The sequence below is a fragment of the Alligator mississippiensis genome, chromosome 4, assembly GCF_030867095.1.
Source record: "Alligator mississippiensis isolate rAllMis1 chromosome 4, rAllMis1, whole genome shotgun sequence".
In the NCBI taxonomy this organism is placed as follows: Eukaryota; Metazoa; Chordata; order Crocodylia; family Alligatoridae; genus Alligator; species Alligator mississippiensis.
This window is the reverse complement of record NC_081827.1, coordinates 134,309,129-134,335,846: the sequence shown is the minus strand read 5'-3', so window position 1 is coordinate 134,335,846 and position 26,718 is coordinate 134,309,129. Positions and strand designations below refer to the sequence as shown.

Genomic DNA, 26,718 nt, shown 5'->3' with positions numbered 1-26,718 from the left:
TGAGTATACGTAGTTGTATGTTTCTGATATGTAGTTATTTTTGTGATATGAAGTCTCAGTAAAAGAAGGATAGTCAATATATGATGCTTTGTAAGTGTAGGGTAATAAGTGGTTTTTAATAAAGTTTTGTTAAAAAAAAAAACAAACAGGTTTCCATTAGCAAGTTTGCCCAGTATGATCCATGTGTCTTAGTTGTGCTCAGTGTTGGCTGCATTTAATCATCTTCATAGTTGGTTTCCATTGCTGAGCACATGGTGCTTTTGGTAGCAGTTTAATGATTTCCTTGTATTTGATTATATGACGAGTGGCTTTTTTCCCCATGCTGGCTGAGTGTGGGAGTGGAAACCCTGTTTAGTATTCAAATAAATACGGTTATTTAGGTCATGAATGCATCCCCAGGTGCAACTTAGACCTGATTTATCTGCTTCCCCTGCTGGAGAAATGAGTCTTGTCTGGTTTCCACCTACATCTGCAAAGCACTATATGGATTGAGTCAAGGCTTGGCACACCCTCACTGGGAAGATTCATGAATTTTGTTGAATCTTCTGGGGAGTTTGCCTTAGCTTTCCATTGCCAAAGTCAAACTTATCTTGAGTGACTCATTTTTAGCTGCATTTCATTAAGTAATTTCTGTTTGGCTCCAGTAATAAGCAATTTCTGATTAATTTTGAAAGTAGAAACAAGCTACCCTTTAGAGTAAACAGTGGACCCAGGCCTGGTGCTAATTAAGTCAATTTGTGAGCAGCTTTGAAGTAAGATAAAATGGCCATCTGTTTGCTTTGTTTTGTGTTGTTGTCATTGTGTTGGATCCTGTGCATTAAGCTGCATTTGTGTATTGCAGACGCACACAAAGGAGCCAAAGGAATCCACTTGTGATGAAATAAGTCTAGAGAAGAGTTAATTTTATTTTTAAAAAATAGGCAGCTGTAGCAGCCTGTACATTGTAAAGCTCAGATTTCTTATAGAGCAGAACTTTCCTTGAATTTTTAAATGTGTAGATTGGAGTTTATGTATTTCTATAAACCACTTATTATAATTCATTCAAGAGCTTTGGGGAATGTAGAAATCATAAAAGCATACCTATTCTTAGATGGTTGATTTATTTTGGTCCTTTTCTTTCATCATTTGTACTGGAGTAGTGGCTAGAAGCCACTGTGCATTGTGTTTAATACTGTGTGTGTGTGGAATGGTCTCTACCTCAAAGATTTTACAATTAAAGATTATGTAGATACAATAAATAGCGCATAAAGTAATAATGAGACTATTATAATAAGTTAGTTTGCCCTTGAAACTTTGCTTTCTATAATAAAGACTAAATATAGAGGGCAAGTTTTACAATTTGACTAGCTGAAGTCAAGAAAACTAATTATTCTCTTTTAGAATATGGACTGATGAGTTGTTAATGAGTTCTCATCATAGACAGAGGATAGGGGGCTAACCTACTGTAGATTAGCTTTTTATCCATTGCGTGGTAAGAGCATCCACACAGGCAGGTCGGGTGAGTGGTTTTCATGTGCACGCTCTTACTCTTTCATCTCAGTTGCAGCTGATTTAGAAAAAGCATTTTAGAGGGTTGTACAACAATGAGCTAATGAGACAAATGATATAAAGAAGGCTTCCCTTTTTAAGAAAAAAAATGCATAAAACAACTTGAAATTGTAGTTAAGATAATTCTTCAATTTAAGACAATGTTATATAATTTATTTTGGGTGCTGGTGCACTGGCGGTGTTATACCACTGTAAAAGTTCACACTGTATCAAAGAACACCCTCAGAATTCAAGATGTTCAGAATTAGTTTTGTAGTTGCACCTGTTTAACCAAAAAGCTCAGACAGATATGAGAGATCCTGTTTTGGGGTTGAAAATTTCCAAAGTGTAGGCAAACCCATATTCTGACCATCTTTAGGGAATATTGCAAAACTTTCATGTTGGGGGAAGGGTTCCCACTATATCCAGCATGTGAATGACTCTTGTCATTGAACTCTGACCACTGTTTAGGAGATAATAGTACAAAACCTTCCTGTAGGGAGAAGGTTTCTCATCATATCAAGCACTTGAATAACTCTCATGCCAATGAACTCCTTTTCTTAAGCCTCCACCAACTAAACCCCTCTCCTGATTCCAAGCAGAGTTTTGATTCTGAAAAGGATATGCAGGGTCTATATGAAGTCCAGTAGTGGCTTTCCCATTGATTTGATGTGAATGGTACTCTTACCATGCTGATGGATAGCACTGTAAAACCCTGAGAGAGAAGGCTGCATGAGCAGTGGAAACAACCATGGCCAGGATAATGGAAAACACCAGGGAAGGAAGCAGTTCGAGATGAGAAATGGCGAGAGAATAGAATTGAGGAGTGGCTCACCATTCAGCTTCCTGTCTCTTAATACATCCCAAACTATTGTTATTTCAACAGATCCTTTCCTAGAGGTTGTGTGTGGCAGTGGGAGGTGGGGGTGTTCCTAGGAGTATGACTCTAATGGCCCGGCACTCCTGGGGTTCATAGGGACTGCTTTCAGGTGGAACTGCTTTGAGGCATGGCATTCCCATCCAACAGTCTTGGGATCCATTTAAGTTTGGAAATGGAACCTGTAGTTTAGTCTCTGTCTGTTTGTGTAGGGAGGTCAGGGGGCATCTCCCTTCTCTCTGTACCCTGGTAGAATAGTAGGGGGTGAAAACTCTAGGCAGTTTTCTTGCCAAAGCCTCTTGCCATGGTTACTTCTGTGAAAGGCCCATTTTCTGTATCACAGAGAAGCCTTGTGAGACTTAATGATTTAAAATTTTAAAAGTGCTAAGGAAATGCTAAGTATTTAAATTTGCCTTCAGCTACCAAGTCTCAGAGCTCTGAAACATTCACAGATTGTAATGTCCAAAATCAGGCAACACTTTCTACAATATGTGACAAACTGCTGACTTGCTTGTGATGTCAAGGTAGATTGCAAAGCAAAGATTGAAACTCAGTTAAGCGTGGCTGAACATCTGCATTGTTTTGTTTTTGATAGGTGAGCTCTGTGCAGCTTTTGATGCTGAACTGAGTTTTTAAAGTTGCACCCTGTGAAATCAGTTTGGGGCAGTAGGACTGTTCTGGAATGTACTGTGTTTCACTCTGACAACATGAACACTTGAACTCTATTTGCAATTTGTTGTATTTCTGATTAAATTAGATGCCCTTGACTCGCTGCTACTCCCACACTGCACTGAATCAGGAATGACTCTGCTGAAGTAGACAGAGTTGCACCAGTCTAAGGTCTTGGCCACACTTATTGTTATTCCAGAATAACTCCATGTGTGGACATTCTTATTTGGAATCAAGAAGTCCTGGTCCTCTGGTGTGAATCTGGATTAGGCTGAAGTAGAACAAAGCCCTTTTATTCCAAAATAAGAGTGCGCATACATGCAGTTACTTTGGAATAACTAACCTGGTTACCTTATTCTAATGTTGTGGGTACCAAAGTGGGACAGATGTCCCTGTGGAGGTGTAAGACTGGCAGGAAAGCAATTTGTCTTATGATGATTTTCAGTAATAAGGGATATCTTTTCTCATTGCTCTCACTCCCACCCAGGTTTCCTGATTCTCACTCAGTTCATAATTGCCACCCTCATCCACATACCAAGTTATGCAGCATCTCTTGTCTACTCCATCCCCATCCTGCTTGTTCCATATCTTGTTAATCAAAGGGACCTCAAGCCATGTCTCATTTGTATCTTGGAATTTGAATTTGGGAGAGGTTTAGATAATGAAGCAAAAAATTTATTGTGGGCCTGTGGATAAGGGCAGTGGGTGACAAGTTGCTCAGATTAGGAGGATAAAGTACTTTTAATATACAAAACTAACATTACTTGCTGTTAACACTGTAAAACACAAAGGGAAAACAGTATTGGGTTTCAATGAAAGTTTTGGTCATTGACTGCAAATCTAGAAACTCTGTTTCATGGTGACTCTCTACCTTGAAAGTGGGCACTTCCTTAGGTAGTTGCAGTGTGTGAGAATTTAGAATTATGTAGGTTTTCATGCAGAGTTGAAATGTCTAAACCCAAGTGAGGTGAGCTGTGTGTTTCATCACAAACTGTTTCAACTTAAATCCAACATAGCTTCTCTAAACTGCTTTCTTAACCCAGTGGTGGTTTTGTGCTGCTCACCTTGACAAGTGAGGCTATATCTATAATGTGCAGGTGGTATGAGGTCATCATCTCCTAATCTGAGTAACCTAGTTAGCCTCGCCAAGCTCCAAGTATTTCCGTACCAGGCCCTGCCCATGTTGCTGTCTTTGCATTACCTCTGGTGGCATAATCCAGACTTCTGCTGTTGAGATGCCCTAGAATTCTTAGTTATTTGTCATAGTCATGGGACTTGGCTATTCCTCTACAGGAATTGTAGGAAGGGCAGTAGAGCACTATCAGTACTCAAATGATTTTACCAGCATGCTCAGTGAAGAATGGATGGCTTTCAGCCCAAACTACTGGTCTGTACCTATACCCAAGGAGCATGCATAGTTTCTAATTGCAAATATGTATGTACCCAAGTGGGTTTTGTCGGGCTGGATGTGAAGTCTGGCCTAGGACAGTGGTATAGACAAGCTCTTAGTGCCTCGGTCCTGGTTCCCAAAGTTTTTAGGTAAACTTGGCACAACTGTACTAGTTTGCATCAAAATCTTCTAAAATTCACATCTGTCTTACAAATAGCAGTTCTGGTTTTGTTAACCTAAGTCCCTTGGGATTTTTAATTCTGTTTGTGTTTGCATTTCTTCTATCCCCACACCAACTTGGAGGTATAAATCAGAGTAAGGCCAATGTTAGCAGGAATCCATGTGAAAGCCATCAGATTGCTTGCTATGGTTTAAAGGTGTTTGAAATGTAATTGTTCATAGCAGCCAGTATTGGTAGCCTTATTTCTATTTTCTGCTGAAGTTTATGTGGTCTGGTCTACCCTACAGTTGATGTGAATGTACAGAATAATTGACTTCACAGAGCATGGAGCATTGCGATGGTGTTCCCTGAGGATGTGCTGGGAGTTCAGTCCATGCCTACAGTAATAATTATTGTTTGTTCTTTCATTACTGGCCTGTATTCATTTATCATGTTGTATGTTTCCTTTTGACTATGAATGAGACCTTCTCAGTTTGGATATGTATGTGTAAAACTACATACAGATTGTGTGTAAAACTTTATTTGCTTCAGACTTACTAAAGCATAAACCTGAAATAAGTGCATTTATTGTACATGGCTACTGACTGGTAAAAGATCAGTTTTTAGTCTGGAAAAAGAAGATTAATCTTAATTTGGAGCAAGAATTTAGGGAATTAGGAATTTTCCTAGAAATGTTTTTCCCTTCCTATTCAGTATTCACCTCTACCTCATTCCCAGTGTTAGATACCTTATCCAGTCTTAGTTACCTGATCGGTGACACTTCCCTTGTCCTATTCTGTCTTTCCAACCCTTTCTCTCTCCCTTTCATCTAATCTCAGTGGACTCCACCCTGCCAGTTAGCTCCCAGTGCCAGTGTCTCCTCTACCCCAAGCCTCAACAAGCTTTTGCCCCAATTTTTCCCTTCCTTCTCTGGGCTGCTTTTGTCTAATCTGCATTCAAATAAAATAGCTTCCTTCTGCATGCTGTCAGAGTGCCATCAAAGAGAGAACACAGAGTACGTGCATGACCTGTCTCCCTGATTTCAGTAGCTCTGTGCCCACTCAGAAAAGTAATGGATCAGAGATATTGTGATGGAGCATACTGAGACAGCTCTGTGTGAATAGTTCATGTGATCTGATTAGCACTATGAGAGGCTGAGCAGTGAGCTGATTTAACTTTTAATTCTCTACTGAGAGTCGGTGAATTGTGATTTTTTTTTTTTTTTTTCCAAAGGCTGATAAGCTGGCCATATTTGGGCAAATTCATTTGTGGGTACAGTGTACCTTACTGACAAGTCTGCCTCCTGCCAAACTTCAACTTCTTGCTCTAAAGTATAAGGACACTTGAGCTATCCAAAGAAAAGGTCTCAAGAATTTTTAATGGGACAGAGTGTTGTATTTTCCTCTTACCTAATCTTTAGAAACAGCTGAAATGCTTTCGGTTGGCAAATGTCAGCATGAACAGTGGAGGCTTAGCTGTTACAAACAAGTGAAAACATGGTCTTATAATGAAAAGTATTGGAAAATCTTTAAAAAAATGCTGGGGTGGTATCAGTAACTGTAATTGTAAATAGTAGTGGCATATGCCATCTGGAAGAGAGTCTTCGGTGTTGCTGTCTTACAGAAGTTTTAGGATTGAGGAGAGAAAGGAGTATTCAAATAAGGTCTGCATGTGACAGGTGTTGATGAGGTTAAATTTGTCTTCAGTTGTTTTTAACTTTATTTTTTATTCTGCTAATATCTTTAGGAGCTGGGAGAGAGATGTTTGACCCATGATTGTTTCAGTGTTTTTCATTGTCATGGGTTCGTGGGACACCACTAGTCACTGAGTGCCATGTTGACTTGGTTCTGTCAACTACCATGCTCTGGGTCCGACCTCGGAGCTGGTTCCCCAGCCATCGGACTGTGGAGTAGTCAAGGCCACATTTGCCCAATTTTTCCATGAGGACATCATGGGACACCAGGTCAAAGGCTTTTTTTTTTTTTTAAAGTCTAAATATATGATATCAACCTCTTCCCTTTTTTGTCCAGGTGATATGTCACCTGGCCAAAGAGGGAAATGAGATCAGTCTGGCAAGACCTACCCACAACAAATCCATGCCGGCTATCCGTCAGAACGTTGCTTTCTGTTAGCTTGTCAAGAATTGTTTTTTTGACCATTTTTTTTTTTTTCCAAGATCTTCCCAGGGATTGAGGTCAAACTGAATATCCTGTAGTTTCCTGGGTCTTTTTACCTCCTGTTCTTGAAGATGGGCATCACATTGGCTCTCTTCCAATCTTCAGGTACTTTGCCTGAGTGCCATGAGTTCTTGAATATCCCTGCTAGTAGCTGCACTGTGATGTCTGCCAGTTCCTTTAGCACTCTTGGGTGCAGTCTATCTGGACCAGCTGATTTGTGGGGGTTGAGCCTCTCAAGAATGCCCCCTTACAAGATCCATACCAATGGTGGGCATATATTCATCCTTACTTTGGTCATCTCACATCATCTTAGGCAGGGTGTGGTCCCTTTTGGGTTGGTGGAAGAACTAACACAAAGTAACCATTAAGCAGATTGGCTTTTTACTGGGTTTCGGTAGTCAGAACTTTTTATTGTTCTTGATTTGTGTAGCCGGTTGGAGCTCAGTTGCAGCCTTGGCTTTCCTAGTTTGCTCCCTGCAAGGTATAGCCATTTATACTTGTAGTCCAGTCATAGGAGGAGTCCCACCAGGTCTCCATTATCCCTATAAGATCATAGTCATTTTTGTTTAGCAGAAGGACCAGTTCCTCCTGTTTATTCCCCAAACTCCTAGCTTTAGTGTACAGGCAAGTAAGAATGCTGTTGGAGGCCCTGGGCTTCCTTGTACTCATGGAGAAACTCTGTTCCTGGGCTGGGAGTGGGTTCCTTTGAGCATCCTAACCTGCTGATGCAGTTGATGCTTGGTGAGCTTGTTATGGAACCACTTAAATATATGTGATTATTATTTACCATGCAGTTATGGTCTGGTTTTGGAGTTTGATTTTTTTCCCATTTAACTTGCAAATTTGTTACTTGGGTTGAAGGGATTATATAAATCAAAATTCACAGAATAAGAGACACCAAATCCTTCATGGGGTAAGTGATAGAAATACAGAAGTCATTGGTTTGAATATAATTAGCCCAGGCCAGTGGCTCACTCCTATAAATGCTTGTTAGCTTAAGATGGTCCTGGAGTCAGAGCTCTGGTCCTTGGTAACAGTTCTCATACCCTGGAACTACCACAACAGCTTGCATTAAGTGGTGTCTTTGTAAGCGGTGTCACTAGAGAAACAGGACTGAATTTCCCAGCCACTTGTAGAGATGGTCTTCCAAGCAAAAACCTGAGGCACTAATGCAGAGAAATTGGCTTCAGCTATTGTTATCTCTTCAGTTCGTTGCTTTCTGGAGCACAGATTCTGTCATGCCTGCTCAGTTTTTAAAATTACTGGGTGGTTTTATAAGGCTGAGCTAATGCTTCAGTCCAGTCTCTTTTAACAAGAAGTTATTCCAAAGCAAAATACAATTAACATCTGCCAGATTGAATTAGAAAACTCACTGTAATGTACTGGAACACTTTGGGCAGATTATTTTAAATGATTCTAAGATGAGAGAAAATTTGGTTTTGGGGCCTTTTTAGATTCAAGGCACCCCTTGCTAGACTCAAGGCACCTGTCAGAAAATGCCAGCTCTTTGTTCTCACTCTTTTTCCTTTTGAATACAGAAAAGTTAATAGAGCCACTCTTCTGTTTCAAAGAACTCAGATCACAACATGTCAGAATATTTTTAGCACTATGAATTTCTGTTTGAAATATCTTGGTATCTTGTGAATCATGTTTGCACACCAAGCAGTACTAACATTGCATGGCATCCCATGGCACCCTTGAAATAATCTCAAGGCCCCCAGGGTAATGCAGGACTCTGGTTGAGAATCCTTGTTCTAGAAGAGAATACTTGGTTACAATCACGTAATTGTAATTTTCCTGTTATTAATATGTAAATACAATTGGTGATAGTTTAGCCAAAAAAAGCAGAAGAAACTGATCATGGGGAATAATCATTGTGATGTTAGATCTATCTGGGATATCTCAATTACTATCCTGACTAGTGTTGTAGTTATAGATGGAACAGGGAAAAGGTAAGATGCTGTAATAAACATTGGCCTACTGCATGTTGTTTATTTTTGTGATAATATAAGTACACAAAGAGCATGCATGTGATACTCGTATGGCTTGTAACAAGGTGTCTAAATGTATGTTTATGTGCTTATTTATATTAGGTTATTAACATTTACCACATATGGATAAGAAGACAAATAAATGTAACGTGGCTGTCTCAGGCTTGCAGTATTGCTTTTAAATTGTTTGGTTTTAATATTTTTGAGCTTTAAAGGGGTCATCTTTATCTATTCCTTTTAATATGTAGGCTGCTGCTAATGCCACAGCAGTCTACACGTTGAAGGAACAGCTAAAGATGACACCTTTTTAAAGCTCAAAAATATTAAAAGCAAACAATTTAAAACTCCTTGAGATCATTGCTTTGTAAGGTATAACAGAATAAGTTTAGTGCATGGTTACAGCCAATAAATGACTATGCGGGAAAAGCCCTGTAAGACTCCATGTTTGAGTGACCTAAAGTCATTGAGACTCGGCTTTATATGTGGAAAGAACACTCTCTTCCCTGACTACAATAAAAGCTCTTCTAAATTTAAAAAAAAAAAAAAAAAGCTCAGCTAGGTTCACTCCTGTTTGTGAATCGTCCTTGCTTGGTAACTTTGACCCAAATGGAGATAAATTTAGTATCCTCCTACAACCCACCTTAACTGCTGCTATAATTAACATCATCTAGATCAGAGTTATTTGTGATGATGCACGAACATAAGAGGCTCTGGCTTGGTTTTCAGAAAACAGGATGAGTTTGCTCTGTTTTGTGTGTGGATGGGCAGAGAAATTTAATAGCAAAAATTTGACTTGAAGTTGTTGAGAGGAACAAATTCTGAAAGCACATTGAGCTTTCTAGAAAAAGTACTATGTCACTTTTTGGGGGGGAAAAAAGGCTTTGCAATTAAGGAAAATAGCAATGGGGGACTTTGCCACAGAGTTCCAATCATAAGTTAAACCTGATGTTTTCTGGTTAAATTTTAGGAAATTGACTCTTTCTTTGAAAGTATAGTGATAACTACAGAATATGCTTGTACTGCTGGTGCCTTTATAAAATCCTACAAGAGAATGAAATAATTGGACAAGACCCAAAAGTTTTAAATGCACTAAAAACGCTAAAATTAAAAAGAAGACAATCTTTGCCAAGTACATTTTTGCTTCAGGATCCATCAGATTCTCTTCAGTCTAAAATTTGTTTGACTGCACCGTCCAGCAGAAATTTAGGGTTTTCCTTATGCACTTAAATGGATGGTGCAGCCACTGAACTGCACATAGACAAGGCAGTTTATAGAGAATGCCGGAATTAAAAACTGTAAAATTGGTTATAACATATTTGGAACCCCAGTAAAGGAGAAGTCAAGGAGTTTCAATGAGGGCAGCAAACCACACAACCTCAGAAGTCTTCCATGGGATCCATTAATGTGTTTTTCAAAGTAGAAGCACAAGGTTCCTTGGGTGAATTTGATATCTTTTATTAGACCAACCCAAATGGTTGGAGAATAGTTATTAAGCAAGCTTTCGGGTTCAAAAACCCTTCGTCAGGCTAAGGAAGTTTCAGCAGTTGGTGTGTGCTCTTCCTGGATGGAATGAAAAGTAAAGAAGCCAGGGGCTGGGCTGGGCTGGGCTGGGGAGTTAGTTGCCAGGCAGATTATAATATGTCAAAAATCCAATCTCTATGTTTAGTCCATGATCTCTAGTATCCAGCAGGTTGATGAAATGGAGCTCAAAAGCTCGTCTCTGGGATGTGTTGTGTAAGTTTCCCTTGAGGATCAGGACTGAGAGATTGGAGAGAGAGTGGCCCTCCTGTGAGAAATGTGCCCCCACCGGTAATTGTGTGTTTCTGTCTTTGATGGATTTCCGGTGTGCGTTCATTCTGGTGCGCAGTTGTTGTTTGGTCTCTCCTACATATCTTCCATCAGGGCATTTGGTGCATTGGATGAGACACATTACATTTCTGGAGGTGCAGCTGTAAGATCCTGGGATGCTGATGGCTCTGTTGTGGGGTGTAGTAATAGTGGGGGTGGTGGAGATGTGTTGGCAGGTTTTGCATTTCTTGTCCTGGCATGGTCTGGATCCTTTTGGTGTGTTCTGGGCTTGAGGAAGTTTGCTTCTGGTGATGAGGTTGGCGAGGTTCGGTGCTTGTTTGAAGGCTAGGATGGCCTTTTAGTGTTGCGGTTCGTGTCTGCCGCTGTGAAATGGATAACATTAAAAAGGAGTGAGAAAGGAAGAAGGTTCTCTCTGGGTTGGCTTGTCTGCCTTGGGGAGGGGAAGCCTGCTGTTCATGATGCAACCTGCAGGGCCTCACCTTTCCTTGCTTTGTGTGGGTTCTCACCCCACAACTCTGGATGCCTCTGTGCTGTGCACTGTATCAACATGTTGTAGCAGCACCACACCAACAGTCAGCAGTCTGACCACCCAATCCCTGCCCCAGCACCATAGTCTGCTTCAGCAAGGTCAGGCAGCCTGTCAGCAAGCCCTTTGTCACCATGCTCAGCCGCAGCCATTTTTAGAATTCTTTCTGAGGCAAAAAATGATCACCCTATAATTGGAACACTTTGCTGTATTGTTATAGAAGGAAAGTAGTGAAAAGTGTGTGCACAATCTTGCAGTCAAGCAAGATCATCTGTATAAAGGTGTTTTAACGTATGCATGGGTCCTTGACATGATAATGGACATCCAGTCTCTCTTGTAAAAATGTCTATTAACGAAGCACGAAGAGCAGTTTTGAAAGGTTCAATGGAAGTGGCACTTTTTGTGTTTTGTTTAATTAAGCTTGACAGGTGTCCTGGAAGGCAAGGCCCTAGTGGTTATATTTTTCATGGGAAATCAGGTGGATTTATAAAAGTAAATACACTTTTAAAGGGATAATGCAGCCTGTTTGTATAATTTTCAGGGACTTTGAAATTTAATTTGTGTGAGGCAATAAGCATTTGGACTGTTTCTATCAAGGTATCCTCCCGACTCATTCATAAACTCTCCAATGCACCAAAAAGAGAAGTGACCCAATAGTTGCAATTGCTACGCAGAAGGATGACTCTAGCAGTGACGTCTCATAAGATATGTACAGTGAGCAGTCTCAGTTCCTCTGTCACATAAGTAGGGTCTTTGGGAGAGCACACTTGATACAACTTACTCTGACAGCCAAACTAAATATTGTTGTAAACTAAAGCTTAATTTTTTAATATTCAATAAATAGTGGATTCTTCTAAATGTTTGGAAAGGAGTTAATGCAGTACCCTGCAAACACTGGCAATGATCTTTCCATTAGTTAGTTAACAGTGAGTAAATAAGGGTAAAAACAGGCATCAGATTTATCCCAAGTCTGACTGTTCTCGGCTTTAAGTGGCATCAGAATACACATGGGACAGTCTTTTGCACGTTAAGCTTGAATAGCAATTAACTTGAATTAGCTATGATTGTGAGGAGAGGTGCAGGAGGGGAGGGAGAGTGGTATTTTAGATACTTCACAGGTACATAAAATGGAACAATTGGGTTTTATTGTGTTGGATCCCAGGATAAAAGGCTTTGCCCTCTGTGAGAAATCTGCCCCTGTTTTTAGCTTAAAACAGGGGTTGTCAATTGGGGGTATGTGTACACCTGTGGGTACTTTGGAAGGTCCCAGAGGGTACATGGGGGTTGGGCAGGGACTTAGCACCAGGGGGATACACGGGGGTGGACAGGGACTGAGTGCCACCACCCTGGGCCACAGCCTCATGGGAGCAGGGCTGGGGCAGGGCAAGTGTAGGGCCGCACAGACGCCACGCTCTCACTGCTCACTGCCACCCTCCCTTCCCCCCGGCTCTGTGTCTGGCTGCTCGCGCCCCCCGCCCCCCGAGTTCCATGTCTGGCTGCTCGCCACACCCCCTTCCACTCCATGTCTGGCTGCTCGCCACCCCCCTCCGCTCCGCCCCCCCCCCCATGCTCCACATCTGGCCACTTGCCAACCCCCCTCCCCAGGGGTACACTTACTAAAAAAGGTTGAATACCCCTGGCCTAAAATGTTAGATCAGCAAATAAGGAGTGATGTTTAGGGACCTGTCCTTGGTGCTGACATGAAAAAAATGGAGCATTGAAAATCATACTGTAAAGGAGAAGCATTAGGGTCTGTAAACTATGATAATAGCAATTATGATGATGATCTTATTTTTAGCTTTTAATAGAAGAATGAAGGTTCTTCTTCCATTCAACAATAGAGGTTGACTGAAAGGCCCAAAAAACAGCTGAACATGCAATGTTTCTTGGTAGTTTGCATCTATTTAGCCCTTTCTGTTGAAAATATTGAGATCAAAGTTGTGGTGATCAAAGAGAGATACATAGTAGACAGACCCAGTGGCTATGGTCATTCAAAAAAGGGAAAGATGCGCGAGAAATTGTCACCTGGTATGAAGTGATATGGCATTGGCAAAATCTTGGAGACAAGTGAAAGTTTATATCTGAAAGGAGTCTCTCTGTAAGCAGTTTTATATATGTGTGCACATGCATGTGCCCAAAATATGGTGCTAAGTAGGGGAAATGTCCTTTGTCCTCTCAGTAACCTCCTATGCTCACCCATGCTTCCCTGCAGTTTCAGGATGGAAGAGGGAAATGATGGGGCTATTTTGGATTCTACTTGGGGAAAGGGAAAAAGAGGATCCTCTTCTCTCTCGGAAGCAAGAAGAGCTGGTAGAGGAAGATTATCTTCCCCACTCCCACTCTTTCCTTCAGTAGAAGTAGGAAACTAGAATGGAGATTGAAGAAAGGAAGCAGACAAAAGACACCTGATTTTTACCAACTGATGAATAAGAGGATGAGAAAAATCTAGGGGATCTGATCTCCTCCAGTGCCAGGATAGGAAAAGGTAGGGAGAGCCACTCTTGTAAAAGAGAGGGAGTAGCATTTTTCCATGCTGGTCTTTGCTTAACACATGCTCATCAACTCTGGACTGTTGATCACAGACCTCCAGGAAGCTGCTGATTGTTGAGGGGTAGCTTTCTGGGATGGTACTCATCCAGAAATCTAATCATTGTAGATGGTGCCAAGAGAGTTCTTTGAGATTTTGGGCTCAGCCCTTCTAAATGACGTGGATGACCTCTACTTGACTCAAGAAGTCTATGGGCCAATGAGAGGCAAAGCACTGCTCGACCTGGTACTGGCTACTGGGGATGACTTAGTTGGCGACCTAGTGATCGATGGGAAGCTGGGTGACAGCGACCACGAGCTGATCACCTTCACCATCCGCCGAAAAGCTGGCAAGTCAGTCAGCAACACGCAAGTCCTTGACTTGAGGAAAGCCGACTTTGACAAGCTCAGGAGGCTTGTCAGTGAGGCCCTAAGGGACTGTGACCACAGGGAGAGGGGAGTTCAAGAAGAGTGGTTGCTCCTCAAGAGAGCAATCCTCAATGCACAAGCTAATTCTGTTCCATCTCGGAGGAAAGGCAGCAAGAGGGCATAGCAGCCCCCCTGGCTCTCCAGGGACCTAGCAGACCTCCTGAGGCTAAAAAGAAAGGCCTACAAAGGATGGAGGATGGGAGTCACCTCCAAGGAGGATTATTCTGCACTGGTCCGGTCCTGCAGGGAGCATACCAGGAAAGCCAAGGCTGCAACTGAACTCCAACTAGCTTTGAGCATCAAGGACAATAAAAAGTCCTTTTTCAGATATGTGGGGAGCCGGAGGAAAAGCAGGGGCAACATAGGACCCCTGCTGAACCAGATGGGGCAACTGACACCCAGGAAAAAGTCAACCTATTAAATGGGTACTTTGCGTCGGTCTTTCATCAGTCCCATGGGACGCCCATGCCCGCTCCTGGACAGGGAAGTCCGGGTGAGGGTGATCCCCTGCCCTCCATCAATGCTGATCTCATGAAGGAACATCTTGAGAAGCTGGATACCTTCAAGTCAGCCGGCCCTGACAATCTTCACCCCAGGGTACTCAAGGAGCTGGCGAGCATCATAGCCCAGCCTCTAGCACGGATCTTTGAAAACTCTTGGTGCTCTGGTGTAGTGCCTAAAGACTGGAAGAAGGCCAATGTGGTGCCTGTCTTCAAGAAAGGGAGGAAAGTGGATCCAGCTAGCTATAAGCCCATCAGCCTGACTTCTATCCCAGGGAAGATCTTAGAAAAGTTTATTAAAGAGGCCATCCTTAATGGACTGGCCGACGTCAACATCTTAAGGGATAGCCAGCACAGGTTTGTCGAGGGTAGGTCTTGCTTGACCAATCTCGTTTCCTTCTACGACCAGGTGACCTATCACCTGGACAAGGGAGAAGAGATTGATGTCCTATATCTTGACTTCAAAAAAGCCTTCGATCTGGTATCCCATGATCACCTCTTGGTGAAACTGGCCAATTGTCGTCTTGGGTCCACCACGATCCACTGGCTGGAAAATTGGCTCCGTGGTCGGACCCAGAGGGTAGTAATTGATGGAAGTCGCTCATCACGGTGTCCTGTGACCAGTGGGGTCACCCAAGGCTCTGTCCTTGGACCCATATTGTTCAACATCTTCATTAATTATGTGGACACTGGAGTCAGAAGCAGACTGGCCAAGTTCGCTGATGACAGCAAACTTTGGGGCAAAACATCCACACCAGAAGACAGGCGGGTGATCCAGGCTGACCTGGACAGGCTCAGCAAGTGGGCAGACAAGAATCTGATGGTGTTCAATGCCAATAAATGCAAGGTTCTTCACCTTGGGAAGAAAAACTGGCAGCATCCTTATAGGCTCGGCAGTGCTACGCTGGCTAGCACTATGCAAGAAAGAGACTTGGGGGTCATCATTGACCACAAGATGAACATGAGCCTGCAATGCGATGCTGCGGCTACTAAAGTGACCAAAACGCTGGCTTGCATCCATAGATGCTTCATTCTTCATTCTCGGGACGTCATTCTCCCCCTGTACTCAGCCTTGGTGAGGCCGCAGCTGGAATACTGCATCCAGTTTTGGGCTCCACAATTCAAAATGGATGTGAAGAAGCTTGAGAGAGTCCAGAGAAGAGCCACGCGCATGATCAGAGGTCAGGGAAGCAGACCCTACTATGACAGGCTGAGAGCCCTGGGGCTCTTTAGCCTGAAAAAGCGCAGGCTCAGGGGTGATCTGATGGCCACCTACAAGTTTATCAGGGGTGACCACCAGTATCTGGGGGAACGTTTGTTCACCAGAGCGCCCCAAGGGATGACGACTTGGTCGAATGGTCATAAACTACTACAAGACCGCTTCAGGCTGGACATAAGGAAGAATTTCTTTACTGTCCGAGCCCCCAAGGTCTGGAACAGCCTGCCACCAGAGGTTGTTCAAGTGCCTGCATTGAACACCTTCAAGATGAAACTGGATGCTTATCTTGCTGGGATCCTACGACCCCAGCTGACTTCCTGCCCTTTGGGCAGGGGGCTGGACTCGATGATATTCCGAGGTCCCTTCCAGCCCTAATGTCTATGAAATAAATTTCCAACTGAGGCCAAGCCATAAATATTTGTGAAGCTATTGGCTCCACTCTTATTGTGTTCTCGCTTGCCAGTATGAGTGCAAGAATGCAACTAATTGTTCAATACTACAGAAGATAAAGAAACTTCTTTGTGGCTAAAACTTCTCATCAGCATTTTACTCCAGCTAGTGCTCTTCAGGTACTTTTCTGGTCTACATAAATATTTTAAAAGCTTTAATGCTTTTCTTATTTCCTAGAAACTTATATTTTGCCCTACCAAGTCTTGCTTTACCTGATATTTTCCTTCATGTGGTTTAGGTTGACATGAGGTTTCTGACGAGTGTTTTCGTAACTTAAATGGTACGGCAACCGTGATGTTGAGGTGACATGTGACTGTTAGTCTTCCAGACAGTTTGACAACTGATGTATTGTGCAGAATGCTCAGTTTGATTCTAGGTGGAAACAAATATGCCAAAGGGAATGAGATGTCAATGAGACTCCACAAACCAAGGTAGTGAATGGGAAAGTAGATATGAAATGGGAGCAGTCAATCTGTGAAGCAGAAGGTTGGGTTTAGGTTTGGCTAATGTGGCTAATTAGAAGCCAGTTATCTCTACAAATATCTGTCTTTGCCTCCTCATCCCTCCAGTCATTCATTGCACATGCACGTGATCTGCTGGAGTTATGTCACATTCATTCAAATGTATTGTGTAATGCATTAATCAGGCTGCCTCATCAAAACCAAGAAGGAATAGGTGTTATTAGCCTAAGCCATAGTGATAGCATTTATTTATGCTGCTCTCTCCATGTGAATATTTCCATTGAAACCTCCAGCAGTTTTGTTTCATCAAAAGGCCATCAAGCAGTTTTGTTGTGCCTTTTTCCTACTTTTTACAGCACTGAGCGTACATAATTTTTTCTTGTATTTTATGTTGTCAAAATTAGTTTTCAAGATAGAAATGCTTAACCAAATAGAGTCAAGATTTGCTCAACAAAGCAGTCTGGTCCAAGTATTCCAAAGTCCTTGTGTATAGTTGCTGTGTAGGCCTCGTGGTGGCTTCCCCTGTCTCACATTGCCATTCGTCATCAATTTTTTAATTTTTTTTGAGAAATACCCCTCTTGACTGAAAGAGTCCTTTCATATTCTTACTTTGCATAATACCTTATGAAATATTAAAGATTTCTTTGTACCAGTTTGATCTTGAATTGTATGCCTTTTAATGTACCAAGTCATAAGTTGAAGGTTACCTGCACACACAGTGGACAAACCACAGTATATACAAGTCATGTCTGTTGCAACCAGAGAAAAAGTGCATGAAATTTAACCTGTGTGCTAAATCATCCCCCTCAACCTCATTAAGTAATTGTCCATTACACCTATGTTTGCTTAATAAATGCCACGCATTATATTCATGTATATAGACACTAGGGATTGAATTTAGAATAGCAGTCATGAGGTCAGGTTGCAACATCTAATCATATTAACAATAAGATTTTTGCTGTGACTCAGGAAATCAGTTAACATTTCCAGTAACCTTTTCCTCTAAAGCACTCATTCATTTTCTTCCTGGATTATTTTGTTTTCATTAAAAAAAAAAAAAGCCAATCCATTTCTCAATTTTTTTTCATAAACTTTATAACAATTGCACTCAATTGAGAAATTAAGAATGAGCTCCAGTTCAGGAAAGCACTTTGTTTTAGAGTGAAAGGTCCTGGTTTAAAACCGGTGAGCATGATCACTCAGCGGGATTTTCAGTGGTCACTTCAGAGTAGGATTTTTCCCCCACTCTTTAAAACAAAGACAAAAGAGAACCATTCACCGCTATATTGTTGACCTACTTCTGCCTTTTAGATTAATGGTATGCTTGCTGGATGCATGAATATGATCTTCACCATTTATGAGGTCAACAAGTGTTGAAAGGAGTTAATAAAAACTGTAGAATTAACCATTTTACCACTGTGGATTCAGGGTGAACCGGCAGAACAAAAATATTACTGTATTTATGAAGTCCTGGAAAAAATAACAGTTTTTATTTTAGTATTCGTATTAGGAGTTCTCCATCAAACACTTACTTTGGCATCATGATGTCTATCTTACTTCCTGGAAGGTAGGAGGATGAGAAGGTGGTGTCTGGTTTTCTCTTTTAAACAATGATTACAAAAAGCCTAAGGAGTGAGGCAGAGCAAACTATCAGGGGGAAATTTTTCAAAAGTTCCTAAGTGCCATTTTCAAAAGAAAATTTAGACACTTATATCCCACTGGCTTGCATGGAGACTTAAGGCCCTAAGTGCTGTTAGGATATTGAAAATGGTCTTTGCTATTCCTCAAAAAAAAACCACCTTCTAGGTGCTTTAAAAATGATTACCCTTTTCTGTTATGGACAATTCCAGTGCATTGCTGGCTTTGTTGAGGAGAAGAAAATCTTTTAGGTGCTTGACTGCTTGGGCTGGGACAGGTTGCCCAGTTGGAGCGGGGAGGTACGGAACTTGGGTAAGGGGTGGGGGGGGGGGGCACAGGATGCAGGTGTGGCAGCACTGGGAGTGGAGGCTATGCCTTGCTGCCACTTACCGCTTTCTGCCTGGAGTGAGCTGCGCCTGCAATCGTTATTAAGGCAAGTGGCAGCAGAGCATAGCCCCTGCTTCCAGCACTGCCACACACACATCCCGCACACCTTTCCCCACCCCAGCTGGGCAAGTTGTGGCAGCGCCTGCATCCTGCACCCTCCTGCCCCAACTGGGCAAGCTGCAGGCTATGCCTAACCTGTTTGGGCGCGATGCAGGCACGGCTCACTCTAGGCGGAAGGAGGCAAGAGGCAGAATGGCATAGTTCCCGCTCCCAGCGCTGCTGCGCCTGCATCCCATGCTCCCCCACCCTGGCTGGGCAGCTTGTCCCAACCCCAGTCCCTCCCTCCCCCATGCCCCTTCTTTCCCCCCTCTGCCCACCACAACAGACTTACCAGCTGGAGGCAGCTGTGTCCAGTGTGGTGAGGAGTGCTGCCTGTTTAGTCTACGGCCGAATCTCCGAAGCAGTATCGAATCTTTTCCGAATCAATTTGGAGGTTTTCCGATTTCGATTTGGACCTTTTAATTGGTCTCCTGATTCGATTTGGATTTGGAGATTTGGCCAGTGAATTGAGCTGAATGTCCTGTGAATAAAATTGGCTACTGAAGCTTCACACAACCCTAATACACATAACCTTTGAAACATTTGCACAACATTTTCCTCTTTTATTTATCCTCTGAGCAGAGCAGATATGCATTATTCCTGTCTATGCAACTTTCTCTTTAAAGAAAAAATCAAGCCTCATAATTAATTAATGAGGATTTAATAAGCTTCCAAGAAGAAATTGGTTATACATACTGGTAGCAAGAATATCCAGAGTTAAAATGGGTAATGCTACTAAAGGTTTCTGAAAGGGATTTAAAAAAAATAAGCATGCTTAGGATTGGTCTCTGAGTATTAAGATGAAGGATGACATTTTCACAGGGCTGGTTATACCATATCCACTTACTGCAAAATTCTTGTACCTATGTATGAGGCATCTGACTGGCCATTGTTAGAGACAGGACACTGAGTTAGACTAAATAGACTTGCTTACTGCTTGTTGCTTTTTTGTTCAGATATCTTTGTTTACTATACAAATATGCTTCATTATCACAGTATATTTAATGGTGTTTTCAGCTCTGAGGATATGGGTACAAAGGGACACCAAAGGAAATGACCCTGCCAGGTGCTAAGTTCCCTCATGCTCATGTAATGTTTAATAGTAAAAAGTATGAATAACCGGTAACACTGCCTATGGCCTGTTGAAGCCATTAGAAGCCTAGATATTTATTTCAATCAATAAAAATAGAAACATATATGATTAGAATTCATTAAATCTCATGATAAAAGGTAAAGTAGTTTAAAAAAAAATGTATTTTATGAAAAATTAGTTGCTGTCAGTCTTGGGTTACAGTCTTGCCTGCTTTTGATCAAATTGCTTTTGAAATTGGAATCTCATCTCTCTCCTGTTAATAGACTGCACACTAATGAGGGGGATAGATATCAATTTAAAATAAAAGTACCTTTCTCATTTCATAACTCTGACTTCCTTTGTGCAAAACCCCTGTGACAAAGTTATTGTTAACATCCACACTGATCTGGAAGAAATTAATTTTATTAAATGACAGATGGAGGAGAAGCAAATTTCATTCTCTGTCATCAAGTCCCATCATTCCTGTTTCTGAGATTATTTTACTGAAGTTCTTTTTGGCTTATCAGAGCTATTTATCAGGATATCCCATAAAACTTTTAGGCTATGTTGCAAAAATTATTTTATGATTCTTATCTAGCTCTGGAAATTTTCATTTGACATTAAGCATCACACAGTTTGCAATATTTCAGAAACAGGTTTTGTCCAGTGTTTTTTTTCTATTTTTTTTCTATTTTTTGCTTTCTTAGAGTGAATGAGACTAAGGTTATTTATTATTTTAATAATGATGTGGGAGGGGAAGCTAGGAAGTGGTGGTCTCCACTTCACACTACAGAGGCTTATCCATGACTTCAAGTAAGCTAAAGTGTGCAGTGTACTATTTTTACACTTTTTTTCAAATGATGCTTCACTCATTAAAACTCACAACTCTTTTTGCATCTGGTACAGATCTAGATCAAGTGGGTGATAGATAGGGACCACTGTAATTCAGGCTCTGGCAGGGGAGAATGCAGGTTCCCTGCAGGCTTGCTGAAGCCAATTTCAGGCATTTTTCAGGGTGGGCTCTCCCGCCTCTGACTGAGGGAGCCCGCCATGGGGCTGATTTACTATTGAATGGCAGTACACAAGCTGTTCTTCAGCTGGTTTAAGAAAGTAAAGCTCACTACTTATTAAACAACAACTTTTAAGTAAAGCTCACCACTTAGATTTCTTAATGAAACCATAATAAATAAACTTTTATTAACAACTTTTACTGAATGCTGACCTTCAGGCAAAGTCCACTGCTACAAAAACCATGTTAGTGATTGAAAGCAAACATGGTGAAGCCACTGACATTTCCTGGTGACATAGGCTGTCTTTGTGGAGCAAACACTTGACAATAGATGGAGAAGATGTGCTCTTCATCCGAATTTGTGGGGACTGTTAGGCACTTTTTTACCAGAGTGTATAGGGTAGGGGGTACTTACCTGCTCCATTCTGGGTGGGGATTTGAAACTCCCTGCTAAAGCAGGGAATCAAACAACCTGATTGACTGAGCAGCTGGATGCAGGTAAGTGTATGGGGGGGACAAGGGTTCGAGGGCCAGGTCCTTGAGGACTGTCTAGGGTTTGTGCATGTGTGTATACCCAAAAATATTTATAATAAATTGTGATTCTATTATTGTTTAACCGCAATTTTAAAATTGCAATTAATCACAATTACTTTTTTTAATATCAAAATTAAGTGTGATTTAATATATTTTTTAAATCTTTCAACAGCCCTAGTACATACCCTTTCCATGAAAGGGATGCCCCTTAGAGTCATCTTAATGTCAGCAATGATGATGGGCCACTGGCTCATGCTATGTTTCAAACCAGCAGGTCAGTTGTCTAGTGTTGACAGAAGCATTACACTTAAGGTATGGTCTGAAAATTTCATGTTGATTCTAGAGAGGGAATTTGGATTCAGACAGCTGTAAAAATGGAGCTTTAACTATCAGACACCAATTAGTTATGTTGGGGAAGATGACACGCATTGGAAATCAGCTATCATTTACTGGCAATCCGGTGCCCCAATTGTAGAGACGATTGTTCCACCCAAGTCAATTTCTCAACCTTTTATTTGATGTGAAATTTTTCTCAACTCTATTACATTAACTATAGGAATAAAAGAAGTGTCAGTGATTAGAAGCCTTTATTAGTGTGTATGTTTTAAGAGGTTGATAAGGAATACTTGATCTTAAAGGGTTAGACTGTGGAGTATCAACAGCCTATGCATTTTGCCCAGCTAGGATTTTAAGGAACTTTTTGGGCAAGTTTAATTAGTCTCCAAGCACTCTGTTCAATGATAGTGCTAAATTCACTTTACAGATGATGAAACTGAAGAAGAGATGGATCTAAATGACCTGCCTGCTGTTCCATAGTTTACAGTAGCTTATGTCAGAATTGTAGATTAAGCATAGAGAAGACCCTGCTCTGCCCCTCACTCAAATTACTGGACCAGAGTTAAATTTTAATTGTACTCTAGGAGCTGTGATACAATTGCACTAATGGTTGTCTGCCATGTAAGAAATCCATCTTTTTAATGTTACTTTAAAGCAAAACAATATATTCTGACACTGCATTTTTTTTTCTTTTGTACTTTGGTTTTGGACAGCATTATTTTTATTTAAAAAAAATAGTCTAACCTATTGTTATATATCTGCAGCTAATTTTCCAGAATGAATACTTAATTAAAAAAAAAAGTTAATATTAGGTAAAAAGATGCATTTATTGCCTAGCAGCTGACATAAATCTTGCCTATAATGCGAATAAAATCTATGCAAATGAATCATAATAATGAACTGTTGTAAGTAGGAGTTATTCATTACATGGGTCTCATAATTATATGATTAACTTATAGTTTATTAACATTTACAATCTGAAATCTTAATTTTATTTTCTTCAATTAGGAATAGAATTTGTTAGGAGAAGAGTATATCTAGTAAGCTCTTAGGCAGAGTTATGGGTGTACAATTGCCCAGAATTTGGTTCTTTTGCCTCTAAGATCTAATTCTACCTTAGTACCGTTCTTCTTAAAGCCAAGTTTTTGCCAGTGATTTATACAGAAAGAGCAGCAACTGTGTTTAATGAGTTCGTGGTCAGTCCTTCCCAGTGGAGTTGCTTATATCACCACCCTTCCAAATTCACCCACCTGTGATGGTGATGAGTTGCACACGCGTGTGCACACCGCCCCCCCTGTGATGGTAATGAGTTGGCATCCTCATTAGCAGAGGTGCTTGAGGACTACAAACTAACAGTAACCCCATAAACTGTTGTTGCTTTTGTCAAAACACTGGAGGTGTAATGAGCTGCAGATGTACTTGAAAGAATCTGTTTGTTTCTGAATTGAAGTGAAACTTTAAAAGCAGGAAAAATAGAGAAAAAAATCTGATTACAAAAAGTGAGTTCTCTCCTACAGTTCATTTCTTTACTTTGTAGTAGATTCTAAAGACCAATTCCCTCTATCAGTCTCCCTCTCAGCCCTTGATTATGGGCTCTGTGTTTATAGTATAGCTGCAGTTTTTGGCTACAGAAGCAATCATGTAGGCAGCCAGTAAAGCTATGTAAGTTAGAACAACTCTCAGGCTGCTCCTAATTACACTGCACCCAGGGCAGGTCTGCCAATGGGGGAAACAGAAGAGTGAATTAGACTATTCTGCCCCCATTCTCTCACTCTCAAACTTATTCTTGCTTCCCTTCTCCTCCATCCCTGCTCTATACTCAGCTCAGGCAAACAGAGAATCTGCCTTGGAGTCTGATATGAGGTTGTGAAATGAATACCTCATGTCTGTATGCATTGCCCTATTTTCCTGAGAAGTCTCATTGCGGCTGAGTGTAAGGGCAGTTTCACTGCAGCGTTGCTGCACTGAGGAAAGCAAAGGCTGCTTCTGCTTGGTAGAGGTGATCAAGAATGATGTGATGAGATGTGATAGACTTATGGTTAAATCCATCTCTGGCCTGGCCTGATCCCTTTAGAGTCTGTTTCTGACAATTTTCTTGCTTCTGAGTTGCATCTGTAAAAGGTCTCAAGGGTCTGCCATCCTGGCACCTAGTACCCCTGGCGCTGGGGTTCAGCCCACCTGCTGGCTCTCTGTGGTCTGGCCTCACCCCCAGTCTCCCTCCTGCCATGCCTTTTTTACTGTTTGTCTCTTTAGAAGGTGGTCCATGGGGCCGGAAGTAGCACCCTGTTTCCTTTGGCTGCTGGCTCGTTCCTTGCCATGCTCGTGCCTAGGGTCTGGGTGCCCCTTGATGTGATTTCCCCCTTAAAGGAGCACTCCTTCAGGCCTACAAGCACTGGTTGGTTTGTCGTCCCAGCTTTGGCCGCCTTTTTCTCTAGCTCAGCCCTGGTCCACTGTCTGAGACCTCAGCTCTCATGCCTTGGCATTCTCCATTAGGGTTTATCAGCAGTCTCTGACAGTGGGGTGTGCCTCGTGGGCATCCTACCCATGACCACCTCCTCCCCTGTAGCCACAAGCTGGTCCTCCAGTCCACAGGTACAAGCAAAAATGCTTTTAGCCTAAAATGCTTCCCCAGCTTGTCTGTGTCGCCACAATGAGAATGAATATACACTTATAACTAAAATAATTTAGCTTTGGTGCCTAGTGCCACGGCTTCTTTTCAGACCTCTGTAATTGGGCACTCCTTTGCGCTGGCAGGTCAGAGTCCATGTAGGCCTTAGCCGTGGTCTTGGCCTTACAAAGTTTATAGCCACACTCCCCTGGGTCACCTCCCTACTAGGCCTGGCAGTCACAGTCTGGATTGAGCTTCCCTGTACCTGGGGCAAGCAGCCATTTTTCTCGGGAAAAAAAGGCTCTCTATTCCTACTGTTTCCTCCAGGGTCCCTGAGCCAGCTGGTTCCTTCCTGGCTTTCTTCTTCAGTAATGGAGTAGGAGAGCCCCATTGCAGCATGCCACACCCAGGTTCCTTCTTGCATCTTTTGTGCACATGCTAGTGATTTTCAATAACTCATTCAATATATGTTGGTAGCTGTACAGAAATGTGCCACAAATGCATCACAGGACTGAATGTTATCATTGGGTTGCACTCAATGGCTGCTTAGAATTTCACAGCTGCAGCTGGGATTAAACTGGGTATTAGGCAGATGTAGCAATGATATCACTGTCCAATGATACTGATACAAGCTGTTACATTCCCATGCTTCTGTAGCAATGCAAGTGTAGCAAAACTGTTGCACTATTAACCCCATTTTGTTCAGTATTAATAGAGCAATGAGAGGTAATAGTTACAGTGGATGGGTGTTTCCAAGCAGCGGTTCCCCCTTCCCTTTTTAAAGTGGTCACAAGTTCCATAGCCTCAGATGCAAAACCCTGATCTCCAAATGGGATATAACAGTATTGTGCACTGGCTCATGTCCAGAACTGTATAGATTAACATTAGGACAAAAGACACACAGTGCACCAGATCTTATGCCACTTAGGGTGCAGACAGAAGTGACAGTTTTCTCCTGATCTGTCCCTTAAAAACACTGTATGGCCATGACCAAACAGAAGTACATGGCTGTAGGGCACTTTAAAAGGGCCCAATCCCACAAAAATCAGAACCCTCATTGCATAAGGGTTCAGCTGAAGATGCTCCAAAACAGAGTGGCTTCAGTAACTTCTGTCTGTGCTACCTCTCAGTCTGTGTGCTGTTTTCAAAATGGGAGGGGGAAGGAAGCACAGGGAGTTTGGTCCGGGGTGTTTTTAGCCCACACTGGAGGGTGGGGCATCAATCCATTTACTGCACTTCTCCTATGTACACTTCTCTATATTTTTGAGTTTGAAATCTTTGTAATTGTAAAAATTGTTGGCTAAAACTGGAAATGTATTTGACAAACTTCTTCAGTGAAGGAAAATGAAATTAGAGGAAAGTCTAAATAATTTCTAATGTTAATAACTTAAAAGATTACTTCATTTTTTTTATCCTTCTTACTCTAAATGCTAGAGAATCTAAATCCTTCCCCAGTCTCCTAGCCCCTCTAATATTGTACATGGTATTAAGTTTGAAATAAAGCACTCAAAAGCAAGGATATTTTAATAAGTTCAGGTTCCTGGGAGACATTTAATGAATCGTAATGTGAGCATGTACATTTTTTTTTCTACTTGTTACTAAATGCTCAATAAATTTTGTTTAAGGCCAGCTCTTGTTACCTTACTCACTTGAGTAGTTGATGCAATTACTGCAATGAATAAAACAATTATAGGTTTTCCCAGAATTTAAAATGTGCTGGAATATACCCAGAATTAGCCTACAGCAAACATTTCCAGCTTCTTTCTCAGACTTTTTCATTAATAAAAATGTTCAAATTTAATAGTGTCATAACCCAATGAGTTTGGTGCCTCGGCACTATGGAATTTTCTTGACACACGAGAGCCTCTTGCACAGCAAGGGTTTTTGCTGCATAAAGAACCCGCGTGCAGGAGAGAGTTCCCGCCACTTTGCAGCTGTCTTTGCAGGATGCATTCTCTTTGCAGCACAGAAATGCACGGTGCAAAGAGTTCCCGCCATTCGGATGCAAATTTGTGCCCCGCAATTGGCTAGTGCTAAATTATTCACACGTGGCGGCCGGTAATTGGCTTGCTGGCCGTTTAAAAACTAGCGTGACTTCCGCCCAAGTCGAAGAGCTTTGAGCATGCTGCAGAGTGCCTCTTAGAGATCCGACTTGTGGCTAGCTGATCGATAGACTGATCACTTATCGATCCTTCTTCCCGTCGCCGAACGCAGTCCCAGACGTACCCTTTTCCCGCCGGCTTGAATTACGGACGAGTTTACTGGCATTGGCCTCGCCAGCTGGAGCAACTCACATTGTTGTCCAGACGACTGAACCGTTTCCG

At 41.8% G+C, this 26,718-nt stretch overlaps 1 protein-coding gene across 3 annotated transcripts in view; it reads left to right on the top strand.

The window, feature by feature from the left end:
• KIAA0930 (KIAA0930 ortholog) overlaps positions 1-26,718 on the top strand; it is a 146,558-nt gene that overhangs the window by 52,763 nt on the left and 67,077 nt on the right. The gene's annotated exons all lie outside the window — the stretch shown is intronic.